Raw genomic sequence first — 21822 nt, forward strand, 5'->3', positions numbered from 1 at the left:
CAAATCAAAGAGGCCATGGTAGCAATGGTAGAGTGTCCTCTCATGGTCAGGGGACTAACCAGAATGCATATCAGAATGTGAATACTTAGTATGTGCACAATAGTAGAGGTGGTGGATACCTCCAAGCAACAAGGGGGAGATCCAACTCTAGAGGTAGAGGTTCATTGCAATCTCAGAATACGAATAAGCTATCCAATAAGGACAAGGACTATCACTATTGTGGTAAATATGGAAAAATCACTAAGAATGGCTAGCAGAAACAAGAAAATTAAAAAACTAGAGGTAAGAAATATGATCATTATGCATCATCTAGCAATGTTGATGATTGTAGTGTTGATTGAATGTTTGGTATGGCCTATGTTCGGAATAATTGCACTAAGGAGACCATAAGTCAGATGATGTATGGTACATTAACTAACGGGCCTCCAATCACACAATGTTAAGCATAAGGATGTAGTTCCATTGGTTATACATGATGGTTAGAAGAAGAATTTGCATGATGTCCTACACGTTCTTCAATTATTAAGGATTTGCTATCAATTAGGCAAATGGCATAGCAAAATCTACAATTTTGGTTCAATAAACACGAATGTTTTATTGAAGAGTTTGGAAATGGTTGTAAGCTGATAGCTTGAGAAAAAAGACATGTTATTTGTTTAGCCTAGATGCTAATATTCCATAGCTAAGAGTAGATAGTGTACAATTAGAGATATTGAGATTTGGTATAAGCGCATTGGACATATCAATGTCCAAAGGTTGTATACTATGCAAAAGAACCAATTGTATAGGCTTGCCAAAGTTTGCCTACTCGGATTTAGGTCATGTTTGATGCATGTCAGTTTGCTAAGTAGTCTTGATTTCTATTCATGAAGAATATTCTCAAAACAAATCTAGACCATTGTTGTTGATCCATTTAGATGTTTGGGGACTAGCCCATAATGTTTCTCTTGGTGGATCCCAATATTATGTCACATTCATTGGTAATTTCAACAGATATACATGGGTGTATATCTTGAAGTAGAAGGATGAAGTACTTGTTTTTGAATATTTTAAGCAATAGGTTGAGAAGGAATTAGACTATTCTATCTCTTGTTTACACATGCACTTTATTATTGGGTTGAAGCCATAATGATAACTATGTATATGCTATATCTCACTCCTATAACAAGGATTCATGACATGATACCTTATCAAAAAGTGTATGGACACAAGCCGCGAATGTTAACTATCTTAAAGGCTTTGGTTGCATTGCACATTCTAGATGAAAAGAGAAAAAAGTTAGATCCTAAGGCATAAAAATCTGTGTTTATTGGCTATGCTCAGGAACAGAAAGCTTACAAATGCTTTGATCCATCTACATGGGAATCTATTAGCAACAAAGATGTCATACTTGATGAGTTGGCTTCGTGGTAAGGTTCCTTTGCTATTGTTCCCTATGATCAGTCTTCAAATCATGTATCTATTGCTATTCCTCATCATAGTACTACTATGTTTGGACCTACAAGTGACGTATCTTCAAGTGTTTCTCCTTGGAGTGGCAGATTACACAGTCATGCATCACCATCCACTGATAGTGCTATGTCAATGAGGGAGACAAGTGAAGCAAAAGGCAAAGGCAAAGAGAATGTTCTTGATGATGCTACTAGGATGTTGACTTCAAGATATGACTCAGCTAACATCTTGGATAGTGAATTTGGAATTTCATCCATTTATACCCTTGAAGTTAAGGAGAATATATATGTCCTTCCTCATGAGGAGAGAGGGGAGTCAAGCAGTCCACCTCTATTCAAAACATCAAAGAGGGTGAGATACCCTACTGGCATGCTTATATATAGTGGATTTTCAACAATGCATTATGCATATATGACAACATTCATGGAACATTGATAGCCTACTACATTGAGTGAGGTTGTTGTGGACAAAAATTGGTGATATAAGATAATGGATGAGGATATGAATGCACCAACTCAAAATAGACTTGGTAATTAGTAGCACTACATGATGGTAAGAAGTCAATAGGTTATAAATGGGTCTATAACGTTAAGTATAAGTCAGATGCCACCATTGAAGGGTATAAAGCTAGGCTAGTGGAAAAAGGATATCACAACAATATGCCCTAGATCATGAAGAGACATTTAGCCCCATTGTCAAAATGGAAACCATCACAATAGTTATTGCATTGGTTGCAACAAAGGGCTAGAAATTACACCAAATGGATGTTAAGAATGCATTTTTTTAATGGAGACTTGGCAGAAGAGGTGTTTATGGATCAGCAAGAAGGGAATGTCCACACCCTCAATATCCGTACTATGTATGCAAACTGAAAAAGGCACTTTATGGACTGAAATATGGTCCAAGAACTTGGCATGCATGGATTAGTACTTACTTGTAGAGCCTTGGAGTAGTTGGAAAGGCTTATCATAATCTGTTTCCTAACAAAACAAATGCAAGTCTTGTGATACTAGTGATCTATCTAGAAGTCTTGTAATACTAGTGATCTATGTAGATGATCTAATCATTATAGGGGATGATAACATTGAGGTACACAATGTTATGGCCATGCTGATAACATTGAGGTACACAATCATTATAGGGGATGATAACATTGAGGTACACAATGTTATGGCCATGCTAAAAACTAAATTTGATATGAAGGATTTGGGAGAGCTGAAGCTCTTTCTAGGCATTGAGATTGTGAATTCAGCTGATGGACTTTGGTTGATACAAAGACAGTATGCACTTGAGATGTTGACAAACTACAAACCTTTGGATACTCCACCAGATTAGAATAGTATGTTGAATGTTAACAATGGAGCTGAAATTTGAAATATTACTATGTACAAGTAGATGGTAGAAAGTCTCATCTACCTTACCATTACTAGGCCTAATCTCAGCTACTCAATTGGAATTATTAGTCAATTCATGTAGAATCCCAGAAGACCTCACTTGGATCTAGTGAGAAGAATTATGTGCTATGTCAAGGCTAGAGTAGACTATAGACTCTTCTATGAGAGTGATAAGCACTTAAAGCTCATGGGGTATACTATTAAAGATTGGGCAGGTTGTCTATATGATAGAAGGTCTACTAGTGGATATGCTTTCAGCCTTGGCAATGGTATGACTAGTTGGAGTAGCAAGAAGCTACCAATAGTTGCACTCCCTAGTACCGAGGCAAAGGATAGAGGTGTCGCATTAGTAGCTTGTGAGATTACTTGGTTATTGAAGTTATTGATAGATTTAGGTATGCAAATAGATACTCTAGTTACATTGCATGTGAAAATATGAGTAGTGTACTTTTAGCTACAAGTGCTAGGACAAAACACATTGAGATACGTTATCATTTCATATGAGAGATGGTACTTGCAAGTAAGATAGATCTCCTGCATGTCAAAATCGAAGATCATGTAGTTGATATCTTTACCAAGTCATTATGTAAAGATAAGTTCAGTCACTTTAGAGAGTTCCTTGGATTACAATGTCCTTCTTGAGCTTGAGGGGGAGTGTTGAGAATCAAGCTCTACTAACTATATAGTACAGCTATAGCTTAGTTGTGTAGCTTTCATCCATTACCATCATGTATGATACAATAAGTGAGTCAGTGACTCAACCAATGTTAGTCAGTGTGGTTAGTTAGTGACCGATCTCTCCTATTAGTTGTGTGTGACTAAGTTAGTGTACTTGTTATTTAGCTACCCCACATATCGCTCGAAAAGCGACAACAAGATAGGGAAAAACTCTATTGGATTCCCAATTAGACTTCCATACAATGAAATTCACTATGTCATGCACACACATTACCCCCTTTCAATCACTCCTTGGTGCTATGTCCCCTCCCATGTGGGTGGACTCTCATATAGACTAAATTGGTTATATATCTTTCGGTGTATGTGTGTTTGAAATGTTTTGTGCTCTGTTTTTTTCTATAATTACTTGGCCTTTGAAATCTCTAAATTATTTCGATCAAGTTATATATATATATATCTACTTTTCTTCAATGCAAATGAATATAAATAGATAAATTAGGTATGAAACAACGTGTTACACTGAGTGATATGGAATAATGGGAGACTGTGAGGGTTCTTGGCCCTCTCTATTGACGGCTCCACACTGTGTCATTTTCTCTCCCTCTCTTTGAAAAAATGATCAGTTTTAGGATAACAGTTTGGATAGAGCAATACAAATATCCAAGAACGAGAAGATGCCAAAAATGCTCAAAAGATGCTTGCAAATCTACTAACAAGACCCTTTAATGCTCTAAATGTACTAACTCCAAATATCTACTAGTGGTATGTGCACTAAAGTAATGATGTCATGGCATTTGCAAGGCTTCCACTCATGATATAGAGGTGTGCATATATGCATGCAACCAACTGGCTTAGGGAGGTAGCTAACAAGGAACTAGGGTGAATGGCATCACATATTGGAACTCATCAAGGATATTTCTGGTGGTTGCACCCACAATTCCATATGATCAATAAGATTAGCCTTCAATTAGACTACGGGAGGAGATAGAGATTAAGGAAGAGGTAGTTGAGAACCTCATTGATCCTGGAACAAAACCTACTTCTTTTGTATGCAGCAAGAAGGACATTGGTGGCATGGATTTCCAAAAGCAATGGGGTGATAAAGGCAAGGCTCCTATGCATTCGGTGAAGGTGGTTGAAATTGAGGAGTTACCCGACCCCACAGTCAATGTTATTACCAAATCTAGGAAGAGAGTGAAGAAAGAACTAGTAGAAATCCTACTAGAGTTCTCTAGGCCATGCAAGAAGCCATTCGACATTAGCCTACAAAAGTGGTCAACAATAAAACTAGTGGTGATGTTGGACTTGGGTCAGTTTTGGAAAAGGTTCCAATGTGCACAGAGACAAAGAATGTAACACCATAGGCTTCACTAGAGATACCTAATCTAGAAGTTCATATGCAAGATGCACCAGCAAAAGGAAATGTTATCCTACCACCTTACTATATCAACCTTCTTTAACCTATGACCACTTACACTAAATTCTTTAACCTATGACTTTGGCCCCTTTAATGTCAAAGGTGGAGACCTCAATAGCAACAACAACAGAAGATGTGGTATAGAAGGCACAGGACCACCGTTGTTTGACTTAACAATTCTAGTAACCTTTGCTCAATCTCAAGGTCAGATTATCAAAAATATTTTACTAGATAGTGGCTTGAGAGTCAATATTATCGCCAGTTGTCACGAGTTTGGCCTCATGGATGGGAGCCAAAACCTTGTTTCTGATCCATATAGCAAATCCATAGCATGCAATAGGTATGACCCTTGGGTGTACTTCTCTCTTTGGTGATAGAAGTAGCCATTATTTATTTTCTAGTATCCTTTATGATGTTAAATATGGTAATGGAGGGAGAAGATTGCTACCTTCTTTTAGGCTACCCTTGGCAGCTCTGGAAAGCTCGAGTTAGTCACAATGGGCATGTAGGCCATCTGATGGCATCAAGATAAGATCAAATTTTCTCTAACTAAGATTCCTTCCCCACCGCTCCTAGTAACCAATGAAATTGTGATTTATAGTGATCTCTTACAATTTGGGAAATGATATATTGATAAGTAAGTAGATCGTGATCTACCATGTAAAATAGCAGATCCTTCCAACCCAACTCCAGCTAATGCTATGGAGCGTTGGGAAGTAGTTTCATTAGTGGCTTCTTGATTTTATCAACATCGAATATCTTTACAATGAGATTCAATTCCTATCCACGTGCAACAATACTAGATGAATGTGCACACAAAGCTTGCGAGTTCGCGCTGCACCTTCAACTCTACCCCCTATGCTACCAATCAAGGACTTAGCTATCAAGTGGGAGGACAAGTCATAGAGCGAGAAGTTGGCAGAGGAGAATGTCACTACGGATAGTGATGAACATATCGTATTGGCTTCGGAAAGATGGAGGATGTATTCATATTACAACCAGGTGGTTCATCTCAACATCCTACCTTGGAGCTGTTGAAGGAATACTGTTAGGTGTTGGAATAGTAGAATGCGGCTTTGAACGAGTGGGCACAATCTTGTAGAATGATGTGCTCTGCTACCATGCCAATTTTGAAGCTAAGATAAAATCTTTGTGGGATGAAACTCCTGAAATCGTGTAGGATACGCTTCCCTACCATGATGCATGTTGCTCCCCTTACACTTTTCACTTTAGAGCTCACACCTACAAGTTTCCCCCAATAGGAGAAGACTTGCACTCAACAAGATGATGTCAAGGAGTAGCACCAACAGAAGCCACCCGAGTCCTTTAACGATAAGGAGACCACTTCCAAGGATCCCAACAAGTCTACTCTAGTGTAATGAGATCGCCCGTCTACCTTAGATATCCGAATGATGCAGGCCCAATAGGACACAAAGCTGACAAAAAGTTACGTAGAGTGAACTTAGGATGAGGTACAAGTTATGCAATCGGAATGGACAATTAATCCAATGCAAACATGGTTGTTTCCTGAGGCCAATATCCTATAGAAGTTTTCAAGAGGATTGGGACCTCCTTTAGTAGTTGATGATGGAACTAGGTTCATCAAGGCATTGGCGATGGAACCGATTTATTATAACATTCAGTAGCCTTCACTTTGGGTATGGATGAGGACTTATAAGGAGATGAAGCATGACAAATATCGTCATTGTCGGGCTCTCTTGCCTCCACCTTTTGTTAGGCCGCGGCTTATGGACGGCCTCTAAGTACCGCCCCTTAGAATCCTTCAATGTCTCCAGCTCTGAACCTTACAACATGAGTGGTGTTCCTTCTGCCAGCATATCTGGTTTTGGTCGCGGTCACTCGAGATAAGCTCGTGGTAGCCGATTCTGGTGACAACAAAGAAGATGACGGGACTGCGGGTCCACGTCCACCACATGTGCCATCTATTTGGGTGCCAAGAAAACTAATTATTGGTGTCTATCGAGATCCGCAAAATTTTGAGGGTTTGTCGCCGGGGACTGAGAGGAGGCCGAAGGTTGGCCCGCAGACAAAGGTGGCGTTATCCCTCCACCGTCTAGAGCGAGGGGTAGCGTTGCTCCGTTTCCGGCCTCACGCGGTCCCCCCTCCTTCAAGGACGGAGAGATGCCAGTTCCCTCCGGGCGGCTACGATCTCGTCCACTCGAGACTTGGAAACGGGCGCCGCTGCGAAGGGCCGCATCCAAGAACGGCCTTGCGTCCCAGTACAACATACCAGCCGTCGACATCCGCCCAACCGTACATTCCCCCCTCCTCGGGTTACAGGCGTCATAATACACCCAGGAACGAGAGCATTGAAGGCCGCCGGCTGCCGCAATGTAAACCGTACCTGTCGTGCCAAGCTTCGCATGTGGGAGATGAAAGCCCTCTTGCCCGCGCCCCGATCCAGAGTCCCGAGTGACACACCTCCACACACAGTGACCTCGATCATGTGTTGACGCTTTCGAGTTCTCTAGACTCTCACACTCTAGAGCCGCCGTCCTGCCTCCTTTGAAATCCGGAGCTTCAGCAAAGATCCAGGCTAACTCAGGAAGAATGCATTAGAAGATCGTTCCCTTGGATTTTGGACGGCCTTTTCCTTTTCGACGTACGGTATATGCAGAGTATTAAAAACAGCTCTACTTCGAAGTTATATATGACACATACTTATGCATGGATGCTAGAATCGTTATGAACACTACACAGCGCTAGTTGTATGAGCTTTGGTGCATGAACACTAGTACTGTGCTCAGCATACTAGTCCACATATTATTCCCCGGTTATCTCCATGTTGGGAAATCCCTTAAGCCCATTTACATTATTGAGGACCTTACTATGGAGGATAAGGAACAATTGCTTAACTTGTTGGAGGAATACAGAGATGTTTTTGCCTCAACCTTAAGGGTATTTCCTTGCAAGTTCTCACCCACAAGATTCCTCTAAGGGATGGTACCAAAAGCTAATCAACAGTGAGCCTATCCAATGAATCATCGATATTCTCATCATGTCATGGAGGAGATCAATAAGTTGCTAAAAGCGAGATTCATCTACAAAATCGAGCATATAGACTAGGTATCATCAATCATCATGATACCCAAAAAGAACTGGAAAATTTGCATACGCATCAATTACAAGAAATTAAATGCCACAACCAAGGGAGATCACTATCCGCTACCATACATTGACCACATAATCAAGTAAGTAGTAGGAAAGAAACTTACAGCTTCTTAGACGGGATTGCAAGATATAATTGAGTGCAAGTCCACCAGGATGAAAGACCAAAAAACTACCTTTCCCACCAATTTTTGGGGGGGGGGGGGGGTATATTCACTTATATTGTCTCGCCTTTCAGATTGACTAATGCACTAGCAACCCTCCAGAGGGTCATGAGCACTATCTTTAAGGACATGCATGCTATGGAAGTAGCTCAAGGTATTTGTCGAGGACTTGTGTGTCCACTCTAACTAGGCATAACATCTTCACAAGCTTCACCTAGTCTTTCAAAGATGCAAGTAGTATAACCTCTCCTTGAATCCCCTCTCAAGTTCTAAGCTTGGGCTATGTCATGTCTAAGAATAGAATTGCTACTAACTCCGCTAAAACCAAGGTTATCATGAACCTCGCCCCACATACCAATCCAAAGGGGGTACAGTGCTTCCTGAGCTATATCAAGTATTATCGATGCTTTATGCTAAACTATGCTACCATCACATGACTACTCTACAATCTACTAATTACATGGGCCTAGACTAAGGAATGCTAAGCTTCCTACAAAGCATTAAAAAGGACTCTCATGATTGCTCCTATCCTAAGAGCCCTAGATTGGCCCATAACATTCCATGTATAAATCAATGCCTCTAAAATGGAGTGTTATGAAAACCTCATGAGCATATCATGGATTTCCCTGTGAACTTTGCTAGTCACCAGCTCATCTAGGTGGAAATGAACTATTCCACCACCAAAAGACAAGGATTAGTGATGGTTTATGCTGCAAAAAGATTTCAGCATTATCTCCTTGCTACTATCAAGCATTACTGTACCTTTTAAATAAACCTTGTGCCATGGGATGCATCACTTGATAGCTCTTGTTACTATTGACGCTTTATTTCTTGGCCATTAACAAAGTTGTAGAAAATCTACTCTCAATGTTCTTAGTCATTCATAGGAAATCAGCCCCATATTACCGACAAGAAAATGGCCAAGTATAATTGACAAGTAAAACACTGATGAATATCCGAACTAATCTACTCTCTTCCTCTCAAAAAAATTTAGATAATAAATGCATGCTAGCATTCTGAGCTTATAGAATGGTATACAAAATGACCATATCCTAAACTCAAGGTAGCCTTGCAAGCTTATAGAATGGTACAAAAAATGGTAGCCTTACGGGCATAACAATACAAAATAACCATTTGCGGATGTATCTTTATATTATACCTTGTATTTTTGGGAGTTCATTGTATAATAGCCTCGTATTTTTCATCTTATACGAGTCTGATATCCATATTAATGCAACCAAGGCACACAACTATTTTGGGATTTTTGGTATGAAGTTTGATTATTTTTGGGATCCCCATCATACTTGAAATACATTCAGTGGTAAATTGTATCGTTAATGGCCAAAAATTAGTATTCGGATCAGAATTAATCATGGCACATCCATATCCTTGATTACACAATGTTGGCAATTCAATACTATTTTGTAGGTCATTGTCTAAGACATAGACCGGATCTCTTCATGCTTAGGGGTCAGAAGAGGAAAAAATTCAAAATTATATAATATTTTTAAAAAATAAATGGTTTTTAAAAATTTTTAATCCCTCATTTGCATGAATCTACTTTGGCTAAGATAGGCCCCATCACAAGTAATAATGAGTCATTCACTATCTGCAAACTCATCTACCTACACTCCAAGTTTATACCTTGACTGAACTTGAGTTCACATTGTGACCTACCTCAAGTTCACACAATCTACTTGAAGAGCTTACTCACAATTAAACACACTTTGTGCGAGGCTTAACCATCTACCTCATCCAACTCAAGAGCTGGACCCTATCCTCACCTACCTTGAGTCGAGTTAGCTACCTCTCCTTATTTACAAATGCTTGGAGTTGACTCCCATACTCATGTCTCATTCCCTCTTGAGGTTTATCCTCCCTAGTAGCCTAATAGTTGTCTTGAAGCCTTTGAATTCTAGCTCTATAGATGGCATCTTGCCAAGACAAGTGAGGAAATTATAAATAGTGTCGATAACATTGTTGATAAGTGAGAAAGATGGGACAATTTGTATGAGCTACATACTCTTATAGCCACCAATAGAGTAGGCATAAGTAAACTTTGGCGTGAAACTGAAATGAAGAAACTGTGCGAAGCTTGTAGGCACCAGGCAATAGAGAAAGGTAGTTCCACAAGAAAGAAAGAGTGAAGGTTTCTCTAGAGTTGGTGCATGATGTTGACTTGTGTGATAAAATGCCTACATAAGCCATGGGTGGATCTTTTTATTTTATGTTGATCATTGATGACTATAGGAGGAAGGTGTGGGTATACTTCCTTTGTGATAAGGTTCAATCTTTCGGTAGGCTTAAAAAGTGACTAAAAATTATCGAGAATGAAACATGGAAAGTGTATAGAAATTTAGAATAAATGGTGATGGAAAGTTCATCTCAAAGGAGTTTGAAGGCTTTTATAAGAGCAAAGGGATTAAGCATCAATTGAAAATTTCTCATATACCTCAATAGAATGATGCTGTCAAGTGTTAAAATCACACCATTGTGGAAATGGGAAGGTACATGCTTAACAGTAAGGGATTGCCTGGGCAAAAGCTATGAATACTATAGTCTACACTTCTCAATTGGAGCTACAAAAGGGCTCTCATGAGCCCTAGCCCGAGTCCTAGCCCAAGCCTTAGGGCCAAGTGCCCCATGAGCCCCAGATTGAGCCCGAGAGCCTGAGAGCCCAAGCCCCAACCCTAACCCTAGATTTAAACATATTTTTAAATCTCCCTTTCTTTTGATATCTACGTTGTAACTTTGTTGCCACTGCTCTTGCACAATTTCACATATTCTCTTGCCCTACTATTATCAAGGGGTCTATAAGACAATGGAATGTTACATCCCATACTTTTGAGTATATTTCCTTACATGAAGGATGATTTGTGAGTCTTTTTCATTTCTTATCATGAGTGGTAAGTTTTTTATCATGAGCCTTGTTCATGTTCACAGGTCTCTTCTATACTAGTTTTGATGCTAGTGCTTTAGAATTCTTATCATGTTTAATGATTGAATATGGATCACTCGATTCCCATATTATACAATATGCATAAAGATATATGTTATTGTATAAATATTTTTGGCAAGGGATACCATAGAAGAGCCCAATAGTAAGTATCTACATCTCTCCCTTGAGGTGGTATGTGGCTCTAAGGGTGCATAGAGGGTGCACACAAGCTTATAAGCTACACGGAGAGCCTTTTATGTAATGAAGAATACATTTGGGTATCCTTACCATAGGGATTATGTGAGTCCCATAACAACTTGATCAATACATCAATTGTGAGTGAAGAATGTGCCTCAATACATTTCTTATCTGGAATATTATATATGATCTTTCAAATGGGAATGATTTTTATAATACAAACTTATTTTTTCCAATCGAAGCTTGCATTTTGTAATTTTTTTTTGGCATAGGATATTAATATATAAGGCTACTACAATTTTGATATTAAAAATTTCAAAATCACCACCCTTCAATTTGTTATAGTTTGCATTGCCCAACACCACAAGGAGGAGGTGGGTTAAAGAGATGAATCGAATCAAGAGAGAGTATAGAGACAATACCAAGAGGAAGAAGCTCAATTAATGGCTATGCATCAATATGAAAAGGCTATATGGAAATTTAAAATTGATATGATAGATGTCAAAGAATGGGCATAATTGAGGATGGTTATGGAGAGTGGGTCATAAGCAATGGATAGTGGGCTATAGGGGGTGGAGAGGAGGGAATATATTAAAAGCTTTGTGGTATGATATGGAGGATACTACACATCGATCTTTCGAACCCTAACCTCACCACCAAAACCTTGTTGTCAATCTCAAATCCACAACTTAGTTGCACACAGTAACCTTGCCACCTAGGCCACAACTGCCCCCACAATTGATCTTTGGGCCTTTTCCCTCAAGGAATGTCTCTATCCTAGCCTTTATGGACTTTACACTAGAGTTTTGCAATGGATCGTTCATTCATCATATTGTACAATTTTACAATGTAATCAAAAATTAAAAATGAACAAAGAGGAATTCTCATCCATATTGCTAAACTTGTTGATAACAATTGTTTGGTAATATTTTCTTTCTTGTGTGCAAAAGGATCTTGAAATGTTTATATTTCTTCTGTGAAAAAGGCATGTGTAATGGCCTCTACTAATAGAGATGTGTAAGTCAAACTAATCAAGTATGTAATCAAGGCCAAAGGAAATTGCTCCAAACTTGAGAAGTATAAGCACATTGACCCTCTTGAAGCTTATAATGGAGTTATATTTTGGGGCTTTTGTTCAAAGAGCTTGAATCTTCGACATTCAAGTGTTCAAGGAAGCTTGGGGCATTGATTCTTCACCAATTTAATCTTCTTTAAGCATGTATGGATTGAATTTTATGGGATTTTTTAGCTTCATGATGGATTTTGAAAGTTTTTTCAACCATTGGACTAAATATTGATTCCAAGTGAATTAATCATATTCTTCAAGCTTGATCAAGGTATTTTACTTGCTTCATCTCTGAAATATCTCAATATCCACTTGTTTTAAAGCTTGTCCAGTTGTCAATGGGAGATTCTTAATCAATTAATTATCTGAATTGATCAATAGATCAAAGATTAGTGTTCTTCTCATCGATCAAATCCCTCTTCATTGAAATTCAACATTCACTTTAGTCCTGTTTCATCATGGATTTCATTTACATTGTCTTGATGCATAACCTTGATTTGTTTGTATGATTATATTTTCCCAAGAAATAAACATTGTAAAGGGTAAGTACTTGCAATCAGTGAGTCACTCAATTGCATTTGTAAGATCCTTAGCAAACACTTATTTCTTGATTCCAATTTTTCATTGATCAATCTTGCATATCATTGAAGGCTGAAAGAAAATTTCACTTATGCATCTCATCTTTGTTTGCTTAATTAGAATTCTCTAGCCATATTGATATTCCCATGAAGAAAAAGATAGATGGTGAGGGAGATAGTGGGACAATAGAGAGATGACTCTCTCCCACTATTAAAGTTTCTAAAGGGGTGCAATCAACCAACCCAGGAAAACTTTGCCCACCTCCTAGTGATTCAGAGCATGTGTAGGAAGCATATTATATTGTTATATCTTTCACCATAGGTACCATGAGTGGAGTCATTGAAGATCTAAAGATTTCAATTGGATAGCATTGATTGGGACTCCATTCATCAGTTACAAGGATTATACATGTTATTACAGGTTTACTACAAGGAAAATTTCCATCATTATACTCCTTATAGTAGGGGATGTGTATATTATGTGGTAACATGGTATTTGGATCTTCATTTGGATGAATTAGTAGGCATCTACAGTGTTTCAGGTTATCCTAGATTGGTTATAGGTCTTACACAGAGTATTTTACTCAAACAATGAATTGGGACCACTTTTGGAAGACTTTTTACTTGGTTATAGATATTATAGAGTAATCTAGAGAATTTCTAAGACTTATATAGGTTATTCTAGGTTGCACTTAGATCACATAGGTCATATATAGGGTACCATAGGGTTGGAAGACCTTATCTTGGACTTAGGGGAGGTGGATGCACTAAAACAATGCTTCTACAGGGTGCAATACACTTTTGGACAATAGTCAAAGACTATTCCCAAAATATTCCATTTTGATTTTGAAATTGAGTGTTATAGCTCAACCTAAAGACCTATTTGTGGATTTTTATTTCATCAAGAAATTCTTGATTCTGATATCTGACACAAAAGTTATAGCCATTTTTATTTTAGAGAATATACTAGGACTGCACTATACTAGTGAGCAGAAATGACTCGAAACAAGGGAAATAATAAGCTTAATGATGATGTTTAGAAAGAAATTAGGAAAGCACATCATGATGATGAAGATTCTTAAGAATATGGTACATATAGTACTCTTAATACCACTCTTTATAACCATGAGACTAGGCATTCCATTAAATACATGGAATTAGTTTCTAAATTGGATAAGGTGGTTGAACAATTGGTTCGATCCAATGTGCAAAATCAAGGAATTGATGGAGCACATGGCCCAATCTACTAAGTATTCCTTGGAGAAGTTTGCTTCTTTCACTTGAGATTCTTTGGACAAACTTACTACTCAAATCTCTATACTTGTGGTAGCACAAATGCTAGACAAAGAGAGTAGAGATCAACAATCCTTTCATACGTCAAATAATAATTCTCAGTCATGTATCATTGAAAAGAAAGGGATATCACATAACAATTATGAGATTGGGGAGACTTCTGTTAGGACTGATGAGTCGATTTTGAGCATTCATGGGTCAAATTCTCCTCAAACCATTGCAAGCCAACCACCTATTCCTCTAGATAGGTTTCAAACCAACTATCATAGGAGTGTCTCTAATCTTTCAAGCTCCAATGGTCATTACATGGACATGCAACCCTAAGTAACTAATGGGCAACAAGGCTTTGTTGAGAGAAAATTCCATGATAAGATATGGCAACCAAATATAGTGATCATTCATCATCACCAATTGATTTGGAGTAGTGGACATCAAAGTTAGAGTCCTATTTTGATGTTTTCCCTAAGTCAGATGACCAAAAGATTCACTTTGCTATACTTCATCCTAAGGGTTTTGCTCATACATAGTGGAGGTACATAAAGAGGGAAAATTATGAGGTAGATAGTTGAAAGGAATTTAGAGCTATGGTTTGGAGCCTAATTTATCAGCTGATGTTATGGCCCAAAAACCTATAATACTATTTCATGCCATTGAGCTAGTAGAGAGAGGTATGATCATAAGTATAGAAGGGACATTTTGATGCAGAATTCTTTTGGAGAGAAAAGGATTGTTGCTAAACATGGTAACTTTGGTGGCAATGATGGAGGATTCAATACTTCATTCAGCAGTCCTTAGAGTCCCTACATACCCTAGTTTCAATGATTCAAGATAGTAAAGTGTTTCAAAGACAACAATCAGCCATAAAGTGGAGCCTAAGCAAGGTGACAATAGATCCCAAAATAACTCGGCAAACAATGGCAAGTTCATATCTATGGATCTTTTCAAGGAAAGAAAGGAAAAGGGTCTATCTTTCCAATGTGGTGAAAAGTATATGGTGTATCATGCATCTCCAAGTGTACTTCCAAGAGGTTGCTGATGGATCAGTCTTATGAGTTGTTGATGGATTTCCATTTGACACTAGTGGGTAGATTCCTTTTGATCCTAGTGGGACAAATTTACCTCTTATTGCCACTACCCTTTGTTCTATTTCCATGGATGCTTGGACACGTTCAAAGAGCCCTAAGACACTTTGTATGAAGGATACAATTCATGGAAATGATTATATCTTGATAGACAGTAGTAGTACACCTTGGGGGGGTCACTCATGAATATATGTATATATAACGTGAGTTCAAAATAAGGGGTTTTTAAAACACCAATTTTATACATTTTTTTACATACAAAAGGGTGTCATATAAAGGGATTATTTACAAATTGAATAGAAAAGGGTTGTGTTTTATTTACAAAAATTCATAAATTAGAATATTTATAAATAGGCCATGAATGCACATTATATAGTTTTGTGAATCCCCAAGCAGTACACATAGTTTTGTGAATAAGTTAGATGTGGATAGGTTACACTAATTTTCCACTAATTTATAGCAACCCATAAGAGTACAAGTAGCTAATGGTGAAGAGGGAATCAACACTCAAATGTGCCCACAGGTTCCCATATAGTTAGCTAAAAATTATGAGGTACATGGAACCTAATTTCTTTGGAAATGGGACCCATAGATATTGTGCTTGGTTGTGATTGGCTGATGACATTAGGAAAACTTACTATAGATTTCTTGCAGTTGTACATGAAGTTTGCCATTGATGCGAAGCCTATACATCTATAGGGAATCCCTAGTAAATCTGATTTTCAGCCAATCACCATGAAATAACTTAAAAATGAAGGGAGAGAGCCCTGAAGTGAAAGCATGGAGCAGAAGCAAAGCTATGGATGAAGAGAGAGAGAGAGAGAGAGAGAGAGAGAGAGAGAGAGAGAGAGAGAGAGAGAGAGAGAGAAGATGTGGGAACTCCAATAGTCACAATGTATGACTATCCTTCCCTTTATTCAAATGTCATTGAAAGGAACTCTAGCTGAATATGCCATGCTTTCCCATAGTAATGACAAGTCAATGAGGACTTATGGCCATGAGACTTATTGTGAGACTGTCCAGGTGAGAGGATCCGTGTGACTAAGAGCGAGACTAGTGAGAGTATCTACCAATGGCGACCATTACCACCCCTACCATTATTTCCCCTAACTGTCAAAGCATGAGAGGTGCAGGAAGCATCAACATTATTATTGTTAACCTCTTTAAGAGTACACCCTCTACATCCTGCAACTATAACCCATCTCAGTAGGTGTATTGGTACATATAGCATTGCGAAAGGTATCCTATGATTCAGGTAGTGTAACTAAGAGAAAAAAGGGAAGAAGAATACTTTTGAATTCAATCCCTTGTGAAGACAAATGGTTGATAATGCCAGAATGAAACTCACTTAACTGGGCTAAGATAGAAGTGCCCTTCTTCATGCAAGCCCCATGAGTTGCTTCAACCAATACATCTAAGAAGTGGGGCTATGTTTATCATAGACATTTTGAATATTTTCCTATAATTTCCATTCTGACAGCCCATCAGAGTCAAAATTATAGAACACCTACTTAGAGAGGGATAATATGATGGTGGACTTACATAGCTAAACTAATTCAACCCAAGCGGAAAGCATCAACATTATTCTTGTTAACATATTTTAGTAGTCAAGAGTACACTCTCTACACATTGTGCAAATTGTAACCCATTAGTAGGTCTATTGGCACACATAATAGTGCCAAAGGTATCCCATGATTCAAGTAGTAGTGTATTTAAGAGAAACAAGGGAAGAGAATGTGCCCTTGAATTCAATCCCTTTCGAAGCCAAATGACTAATAATGGAATGAGACTCATTTAAGTGGGCTGACATAGAATTGCCCTCCTTCATAGAAAGGTCCATGAGTTTATTCAACCAATATATCTAAGAAGCAAGGCTCTGTTTGTGATGGACATTGTGAATCTTTTCTCATGATTTCCATTTGGATTTCCTATGAGAGACAACATTATAGAATACTTGCTTAGAGAGGGATAATATGATGGTTGACTTACATAGGTAATCTAATTCAGCCCAATCATCTGCATTAATAAGTTCGGGCTTGACACCACCCTTATGTTTCAAGGGTCTAACTTGCATTTTCTACATTTTTAATATCAAAGATAGAACTATCAGTCAAGTCACCAACCATAATGAAGGCAAACAAGTGCACAAATTGTCAATGCAAGCTACTCTAATTATTGCAAACAACCCTAAAATCAATGCTAGATCAAGCTAAAAATAAGGCATACTGACTAAGTGATGAACTGTCCACAATCATCAATGCAAAGAACTCTAAAATGAAGATGACTATTTGTATAAACAGTGTAGAAAACTATAATTACAACATGTTGAAAATGAAGTACATCAATAAGAGATCAATGCAAAAGAGGGGTAATCATCGATATAAGACAAACTACAACTTCCAGGGACTAGCTCCAACTAGCAATGAGTGAATATGCAAGACCAGCACCAAGATTTGTCAAAGAATAAATGTGTCATACTGAGATATATCCCATAGGCATAACTATCATGCATAGAGTGGGTCTCATGGGTAACAGATGAGACCAACTAGAGGCACATCAGATTGAGCAATGTAACGAAAGCTCAGTACATAACCAACCAAGATGCAGACATCACTATCAACATCATGTGACGAGGATAGGTGTGGGCCCAAAAGTAATGTCAAATCAGCCCACTAAGCATCAACTACATACATAAAGCATAACAAGAGCATGTACATGTCACCAAGTCCCACGGTCTCATTGTAAGATCCTCAAGCTCACATATGTAACCAAAATCTCAATATAATCTCCAAATGTCAAGAAGTGGTTCCCACTAAATGAAAGTTGAATGCCAAATGAGAAAACAAAGCTCAAAACATCATGTGAAAGGCATTCATACATCCAAGATCCAAGTAGCATACATTTGGGAGTATTCAACCCAAGTATCTTGCAAAGCTCTTACTAGAGCATCATATAACCATACATAATAGTTAGTGACAACCAATGGTAAGAATCAAAGCTCCAATATTTTCTCAAAGGTAATTTAAAAGCATATCCAAGCATGTAACAAGAACCATAAGTATTGATACATCATTGAGCAATAGGCATATGCTTTCATTGATAAAATGGCATTCAGTCTTTGCTTATTATAGCAATAAAAGAACTCTAGAAAATTGAGCGAAATACGTCTCAGATCAATCCCAATGCATTCCAATACATTGGTATAACATTCGAGTCATATGATATAACATCAAATAGATATCCTGTGAAGCATAAGTGACCTTCAGATAATTAATCAAGTGATGCCCTAAACTATATGATAGCAAATTGTCGCAAAATGTGAATTAATGGCTGATCCCATGAGCTCCAATAGATGCCCAAACTCATGCTAGAGATGTCGAGAAAGTTTCTAATGATTGCCAAGAGTCGAGTGGAGTGCCAAGAGGAGCTGGAGGATGAGATAGGCTGGTCAAGAAGGGAGGGCAGCAAATAGATGCGATTCATGCTAATGTGGATGTCCCTATTACTGCTCTTAGCGCTAGTGTTGAAGCTTTGGAAGCACTCTCAGGTGCTCAAAGGAACCAAGTAATGCTCAAGAATAAGCAGAAAAAGAGGGACAAGAAGTCAGTTGAGCTCAATCCATACATCGTGGTGAAGAATCCATGGCTACCATTGAAATTGTGTGATTAAGCTTTTCTCCACAATTTGAAGCAATGGGTTAGGCTCAAGCTCTCGAGAAAGATGACTCTGATACTAGTTGAAGGTATTACAACTTACATGAGATTAACCCAATTAAACATAAAGGTCATTTTGTAAAAAATAATTGGGTATGGTAAGATGATGTAGTCTCTCAGTTCAAAGCTAAAAGACCTTTCTAATTACCAACATGACAGGTTTATAAATGATACTTAGCTTCTCAGCATCAAGACATAGAAAAGGGAATCATGATGGAGCTGGGGAAGTCATTAAAAAAACCCTCACTCTCATGAGGAGTTTCAAATAGATGGGCAGCCTACAAAATGTGTAGCTCATGTAGTTAAATATTTAAATAAGGCATTTTTAAAAGCTAGAGATAAGGTGCACATTGAAATATGGCGTAAACGTATTGGACATGAAAATGTGCAAAGGCTGAAATTAATGGAGTCTAAAGGATTGATTACAAGGTTGCCTTCTTTTAGAGTTGCAGAATTTCATAAAGTGTGTGAAGCATGTCATTTTGGTAAGCATGCAAGACAATCCTTTTTGCATGACAGAGAAGTGACCAGAAATATACTTGATGTTGTGCATAATACAAATGTTTGGGGACCTACACAAAATGTATCTCTTGGTGGCAGCAAATACTTTGTCACATTTATTGATGATTGTTCAAGGAAGATATGGCTATATTTCATGAAGGAAAAGAGTGATGTATTTAAGCACTTCAAATCTTTCAAGGTAGCTATTGACATGGAAACAAGCTTGAAAGTTAAGTGCTTGAGATCAGATGGAGGGGGAGAGTACCTCTCTAATGAGTTTAATGGCCTCTTGAGGTCTGATGGGATAAAGTAGCAATTTACTTTGCAAGTATACCCCACAGGAAAATGGGGTTGTAGAAAGAAAAAACAGGCATATTGTAGAAGTTGTACGAGCATGGATGGCTAAAACAAATATGCCAAAATATTTTTGGTCTGAAGTTGTTTATACTGTTGTCTATATTATGAATAGAACTCCCATAGCTTCAATTCATGGGTGACCTATGAAGAATGCTTTATATGCAAGAAGCCCGATGTATCACACTTGAAAGTATTTGGTTGTATTGCATATATTCATGTGCCATATAAGCTACAAAAGAAGCTTCATTATTGGTTACTCTTTAGAGTAAAAAGGGTATCGTTGTTATAACCCAGTCACATGTGAGTTGAGAGTGAGCAAGGATGTTATTTTTTATGAGATGGGTAGTTGGTATGCACCTACTGTTGGTGTATTGGATGATGATAATGATCATGATAGCTATATGTGAAAAGAAAAGCAAGAATCACAGAGTCTTAGTAGACTGGAAATATCATCTGGTACTACACGTACAGTGAGCCCTTGATTTGGGAGACTAGGAAGTAGCCCCATATCTTCAGTGCATCCACAAGTGTTATAGACAAAGACAAAGAAAGAAAGAAAGTGTTGGATGGTAATGACGTATCTACCAGTCATTTGGGATTTAATGGAGATTATAATGGTTTAGAGAGTTTGGATGATGGGCTTGGTATTCCTTCAATTAGGACACCGAGTGTACAGAGAGCACGTAGTAATGTAAAGGCTACACTAAGTGATCTAGTGGTACATAGGTCTAGTAGGGTCAGATACCATATTACTAGATTTGGTTTTGAAGATTATGCATCTCACCATTATGCTTATATGATGAAGGTGGTTGAGGATGTTGAGCCCACTTGTTTTGAGAATGCTATTGGTCATGCTTAGTGGGATACCACAATGGATGAGGAGATGGATGCATTAGAAGCTAATAAGACTTGGGATTTGGTACCCCTACTTAAGGGAAAGAAAAATATTGTCTATAAGTGGGTTTACAAAGTCAAGAATAATGTAAGTGGTTCAGTTAGCAGGTATAAGGCTAGGTTGGTTGCAAAAGGCCATGGTCAAATATATGGCATAGATTATGAAGAGACGTTCAATCCAATTGCTAAGGTGGCAACGATTAGATACGTGATTGCCTTGGTAGTAGCCAAAGGTTGGAGGTTACAAAAAATGGATGTTAAGGATGCCTTCTTGCATAGTGATTTGCAAGAAGAGGTGTATATGGAGCAGCCATGAGGTTATGAGGATTTGGAGCATTCCACATATGTGTGCAGGTTAACGAAGGAACTCTATGGACTAAAGTAAGCACCTAGAGAATGGTTTGACAAGATCAAAGAGTATCTTACCAATATTAGATTTTATATTTGTGGTGTTGATCACTCACTTTATGTGAGAAGGGGAGATCTAGGTTTGGTCATCATAGTCATGTATGTGGATGACTTGATTATTAGAGGTGGTGATGGTGACAATAGGATTATTGAAGTTAATATTAAGATGTCAAGCTCAACACATGCGGACATTGATGATGGATCGCTTGGTTAGATGGGTCCACACGTCTACACTTAGCAAGTCGGTGGTCAACACATGCGGACATTGATGATGGACCGCTTGGTTAGATAGGTCCACACGTTGTCGTGTTGCTGCGCATCTGAGCCGTGAACACCTCCATTTTTGTTGTGCATTTGTGTTAATTTCTGCGTGTGATTTATTGTTTGTGTGATGCTTTTTAATAATTCGCATCCAATGTATATATTCCCTTAGTGCATACGCATGATTTTTGTTTGGATGCATGATGTGTCACCATTGCTCCTTTCTCACTGAAATCCTCATGAGAGATTGATAATATATAAACTGTCAGAGGCCGTCATAGTGGTTGATCAGGTTGTGA

General features: G+C 38.2%; 1 non-coding gene across 1 annotated transcript; it reads right to left on the reverse strand.

Annotated features, from left to right (window-relative positions):
• Positions 1-6981: 6981 nt before the first annotated feature.
• Positions 6982-7246, reverse strand: LOC148016557 (signal recognition particle RNA). The gene has a single exon (XR_015688212.1).
• Positions 7247-21822: the final 14576 nt, after the last annotated feature.

The sequence above is a fragment of the Lygodium microphyllum genome, chromosome 23 (assembly GCF_053477565.2).
Source record: "Lygodium microphyllum isolate KBCC chromosome 23, Lygodium_microphyllum_v1.1.10, whole genome shotgun sequence".
NCBI lineage: Eukaryota > Viridiplantae > Streptophyta > Polypodiopsida > Schizaeales > Lygodiaceae > Lygodium > Lygodium microphyllum.